We start from the raw sequence: 5897 nt of genomic DNA, 5'->3' as shown, positions 1-5897 counted from the left end.
GATAAATGGCATTTTATACCACTTAGAACGTCTTATAATGGCTTGAATTGATGTCTTGAAATCAAGTATTTTGTGTATTTGATGCGTTTTTCTAGTGTTTGTGCATTTCAGGGTATTACTTGCATTTGTGGGGAGATTTCATCAAGAATAAGCCTTAGTATGTGCTTGGCATTGCAAGTGGGAAGTTAGGAGTAGAATGCAGCGAAGAACGGGAGCAAAAACATGAATTTTCTAGAAAGGTGTCGGGCGCCCGCTCAGGAAGATGGGCGCCCGCTCAGGATTGCTGAGCGGCTGCTCAGGGGCGTAAATTTTAATTCTGATTTTTAGACTCCAAGTTTGGCTAGACTTCTAACTTCTGAGATAGTTGGGTTTTGTAGGGCTTCTATATAAGTAGTTTTCAGAGACGTTTCACGTGTGTTGAATCATGGTATTAATCGAGGAGCAAGGAGATAAGGAAGAAGACCGTTTTAGCACATCGCAACGAAGAGGAAGTATATTTTCTTGTGATTCTTTTATTCGTTGTAACAGTGGATGCTAGTTTTCTTTGCTTTGAACCTATTTACTCTTGTGACGTACTCTGGTTTAATATAAGTAGTTTTATTAATTATTCTCGTGTGATATTATCATGTTTTCATATGAACCCATGGTGACGATGAGTTCAATCATGGGCTAATCGTGATCATGGGGTCGTAACAGATTTACTATAAAATTCTTTAGTTAGTTGTTTAATACCTTAGTGTGTGATGATTGTATGATATCTAGTATTTTTTGTGCTTATTCGTCTTATGTGTGTCGCGAACATATAAGATAGGGTGTTAATCTCTTGTGAAGCGATGGTGGATCTTGAGATTTAGAACTTGCCATGCTAGCATAGGTTCATGTATGTAGATGCATGTTTAGTGGGTAACTCTAACCGTTTTACTTACCCTGTGTAATCAAAAGGAATAACTTGTGCTTAAATCGTTATATTTTGTAGACATATAGGGTCTCAACATAATTGATGACTATTCAACTTCTATCTTAATTGTGGATGTTTGGTAGAATGGTATTAGACAACGAAAGTTGGCTTTTATCAGTTTCATGTTGTTCAATTAATTTCATCACTGTTATATGCTAAGGGTAATAACAATAGCTATTAAGGAAGTAATAATGAAGTTATGATCTCATGTGTGTTTAATATCGTTAATTCAAGTGTTAATTAAGTGTTTAATTCTCGTAGTTAATTCTAGTTGATAATTAGTTAATCAAAATCTACGTGTTATTGTCTTGACATTGAGAAGTAATTATACATTGATGAGTAAATGTTAATTGAACATAATTAGTCTGAGTCTCTGTGGGAACGAACTAGAAAGTATTCTATATTACTTGCGAACGCGTATACTTGTGTGTATTATTAGCGCGTGTTTTCCGCCCTAACAAGTTTTTGGCGCCGCTGCCGGGGACTCGGAGTATTTGTTTAGTTTATATACTTACCATCAGTGGTCATTAGGACTCATTGATTAAGACGTGTTACTTATTGTTTCCGGTTGTGTTTAAGGTACTTTAGCGAGCGTTTATGCAAACACGTTCTCGTACTAGAAAGAGGACTTTAGATACGGCTGAGGAGATGGACGAAGTTCTTGATATTTCGGAGAAGATAGATTTTGAAGATTCGGATAACGAGAGCGAGCAGAAAGAACCAGTAATCATGGGTGATCGTATAGTTCCGGCAGATCCAGCTCTTATGGACTTTTCTCGGCCTAAAATTGATGACATTCAGTCAAGCATCCTTCATCCGGCTATTCAGGCTAACACTTTTGAAATCAAGCCGGGCACTATTCAGATGGTGCAGAATTCTGTTTCTTTCGGAGGTGCTGCTACTGAAGACCCCAACATGCACATCAGGAATTTTGTCGAGATCTGTAGTACCTTCAAATATAATGGTGTGACTGATGAGGCTATCAAGCTGAGGCTTTTCCCATTCTCTCTAAGGGATAAAGCTAAGGACTGGTAAATTCTGAACCAGCTGGGTCCATCACTACTTGGCAAGATCTTGAGCAAAAGTTTCTGGTAAAGTTCTATCCAATGGCGAAGACTGCAGCTATGAGGAGTGCTCTTACTCAGTTTGCGCAGCAACCTACAGAATCTATATGTGAAGCTTGGGAGCGCTACAAGGAGATGTTGAGAAAGTGTCCACATCATGGTATGCCTGATTGGATGGTGATCACTGGTTTATATAATGGTTTGGGGGCCCAATCTCGGTCCATGCTCGATGCAGCAGCTGGAGGCACCTTGTGGGCCAAAAGCTATACTGAGGCTTATAATCTTATTGAGACTATGGCTGCAAATGAGCATCAAAACCCAACTCAAAGGATGATGCCTGGGAAGGTAGCGGGTATTCTAGAAGTTGATGCAGCTATAGCTATTACAGCAGCTCCAAGCGCTGTCTTTGAAGGTTGATTCTCTAGCCACCTATGGAGTAAATCAGATAGCTATGGTCTGTGAACTTTGTGCAGGTTCTTATGCAATGGATCAGTTTTCTCTTGTCAATGAATTTGTTCAGTATGTGAACAATTATCAGCGACCGCAGCAGCCTGTGCCAGCTACCTATCATCCTAACAACAGAAATCATCCCAATTTCAGCTGGAGCAATAATCAAAATGCTATCCAGCAACCATATCAGCAAGGCGTAAGTAAACAGTTTAATCCACCTGGATTCCAGCAACCACAGTATTATGCTCAAAGGCAATCATATCCTCAACAAGGAGGTGCAACTCCACCTTCTAGTGCTGATTTCGAGGAACTCAAGCTGTTGTGCAAAAGTCAGGTTGTTTCTATCAAGACCTTGGAAAATCAAATCGGTCAAATAGCCAATGCAGTGCTCAATCATCAACCTGGCACACTTCCCAGTGATACTGAAGTGCCAGGCAGAAAGGAAGTTAAATAGCAAGTCAAGGCTATTACCTTAAGGTCTGGAAAAGTTGCTGATGCTGAAAAAGCAAAAGACGGAGAAGCTGAAGTTGGCGAAGAAGAGAAGCAAAAGGAGAAAGCAGCGGAACCAAGGAAGACTACTGTTGAACACACTCTACCTGAGGGTAATACAGGGAAGAAACAGCTCTATCCTCCACCACCTTTCCCTAAGAGATTGCAACAACAAAAACTAGATAAGCAGTTTGGTAAGTTTCTAGAGGTGTTCAAGAAACTTCACATCAACATACCTTTCGCTGAGGCTTTGGAGCAAATGCCTAGTTATGCGAAATTTATGAAGAGTATTCTTTCAAGGAAGGTGAAACTGGATGACCTTGAGACTGTTGCTCTAACGGAAGAGTGCAGTGCCGTACTGCAACAGAAATTACCTCCAAAGCTTAAAGATCCAAGTAGCTTCACCATTTCTTGCACCATTGGCAAGTTGTCTTTTGACAAGTGCCTGTGCGATTTGGGAGCAAGCATCAATCTGATGTCGTTGTCTATCTTCAAAAAGTTGAATTTGCCTGATCCAAAGCCCACCTACATGTCTCTACAATTGGCTGATCGTTCTATTACATACCCACGAGGCATAGTGGAGGATGTGCTAGTAAAGGTGGATAAGCTCTTCTTTCTTGCAGACTTTGTTATTCTGGATTTCGAGGAAGATAAGAAGATTCCCATAATTTTGGGGAGACCTTTCTTGGCTACAGGCCGTACCTTGATAGATGTGCAGAAAGGAGAACTTACTATGCGGGTGCAGGATCAGGATGTGACATTCAATGTGTTCAAAGTGATGAAATTCCCTACAGAAGACGATGAGTGCTTAAAGGTGGATTTGATTGACTTTACGGTTACTTTAGAACTTGATCATATGCTAATGTCTGACGCATTAGAGAAAGCCTTAGTGGGGGACTTTGACGGTGATGATGAGGATGGAAATGAGCAACTACAATATCTAAATGCTTCTCCTTGGAGGCGAAAGCTAGACATGCCATTTGAATCTCTTGGTACTTCTGACCTCAAAAATGATGAAGGAAAGCTCAAACCATCTATTGAGGAAGCACCTACTTTGGAGCTTAAACCATTGCCTGAACATCTGAGGTATGCATTTTTAGGTGATGCATCTACTTTACCTGTTATTATTGCGTCTGACCTTTCAGGTAGTGAGGAGGACAAGCTCTTGAGGATTTTGAGAGAATTCAAATCGGCTATTGGATGGACTATAGCAGATATCAAAGGGATCAACCCTTCGTACTACATGCATAAAATTCTGTTAGAAGAAGGTAGTAAGCCAACTGTTGAGCAACAGCGACGACTGAATCCTATTATGAAAGAAGTGGTGAAGAAAAGAAATTCTGAAGTGGCTGGATGCAGGAATCATATATCCTATTTCTGACAGTTCTTGGGTGAGCCCCGTGCAATGTGTACCTAAGAAAGGAGGTATTACTGTGGTAGCAAATGAGAAGAATGAGCTCATCCTCACTCGAACAGTCACAGGATGGAGGGTATGCATGGACTACAGGAAGTTGAACAAAGCCACGAGGAAGGATCACTTCCCTCTTCCATTTATTGATCAGATGCTTGACAGGTTTGCTGGTCATGAGTATTATTGTCTTCTGGATGGCTATTCTGAAGGGTTTTTAGCACATAAACGCAACGAAAATGTAAATTTAAATCTTAAAAAAAAACCGAAACCCTCTGCAGGATCCATGCAAAAAATAATATTTAATTCGTAGTTCAGTATGTTTACCTTAAGAAGCTTTACATTAATGGAAAGATGGAGGTCTTTAATAGCGATCCAAGAACGATGAACAGAAATCCCTAGCTGCTGCTCCTCAAGTGTGAGACACTCCACCGTTATCCATCAAGAGTACAATGTGATGGAGGAGGAAGAGGTTGAGAGAATTAGTTGCCTCCCTCTTGTTCTACTTTAGAATTAGGGTTAATTATTTGGGGTTGAGGCAAATAGGGTTTATAATAGTATATTTATAGGCAAAATTTTCAGCTGAAAATTTTCCATAAAATATTATTATTATTAACCCTTTAATTGACTATTCTTATTAACCAATTAACTAATAATTAAAACACCTTTTAATCATTAATCCCTTTTCTAAACACTTTAGAAAAATAATTCTCTCACTTGATTTAATTTCCAAAATTAAATTCTTAATTAATAATATTAAGAATTAATTAAATCTCATTTAATCAATTATTAAATCTGCTAATTAATTATTTATTTCACAAATAAATAATTACCAGCCATTATTAATTAATTCCTCCACCATTAAATCATTCTCTTTTATGGTGTAACCCTGTAGGTTCAATATTAAGCCGGTAGTAGAAATAAATAATAATAAAACTATTTTATCATTATTTATATAAATTCTCTAATTCATTAAATATGATTAATTAATAAATTAATCATATTTATTCTATATCGTGAGGGATACTTCTCAGCATATCGCGACTATCCGGATAATACGAATTCACTGCTTAGAATACCAAGAACCTATTCAGTGAGTAGTTACCGTACAATCAATTCCTTCTACCTGCAATGTCACGATTAAATACAAGGCATGGAACTTTTGTCAAGCCTATCTTATTTAATCATTTGCTTTTGCATTCACTATGCTTAGTTCTATTTAATGTAAATTAGAAACTCCTTTCTAATTTCATTCACTCTGGCCAGAGATTGAACTAGCATAAGTGGATCAGTATTGAACATTCTCTTCCTTCACTGGAAGGGGTAGATCCTTTATTGATCATACACTATCTTCGTGTACAAATTTCTATACCCAGTAGAGCCCTTATAATTGTCCCTGGAGACTAAGAACTAAACCAAAGCATAGTTCAGTGTACACAAGATGACTATGATGACCTCAAGTCTAAGGATACTTGTACAACTATGACTATGTGAACAACTGCTGACACGTGAGTGAACTCCATCAGTT

At 38.5% G+C, this 5897-nt stretch overlaps 1 non-coding gene across 1 annotated transcript; it reads right to left on the bottom strand.

Annotated features, from left to right (window-relative positions):
- Positions 1 to 2079: 2079 nt before the first annotated feature.
- Positions 2080 to 2186, bottom strand: LOC141669505 (small nucleolar RNA R71). Its single transcript, XR_012553785.1, has one exon. It is a non-coding gene; the product is annotated as a small nucleolar RNA R71 (small nucleolar RNA).
- Positions 2187 to 5897: the final 3711 nt, after the last annotated feature.

This window comes from Apium graveolens, chromosome 6 (genome assembly GCF_009905375.1).
Source record: "Apium graveolens cultivar Ventura chromosome 6, ASM990537v1, whole genome shotgun sequence".
Classification (NCBI taxonomy): domain Eukaryota; kingdom Viridiplantae; phylum Streptophyta; class Magnoliopsida; order Apiales; family Apiaceae; genus Apium; species Apium graveolens.
The sequence above is the reverse complement of the archived record's forward strand: the minus strand, read 5'-3'. Positions and strand labels throughout refer to the sequence as shown.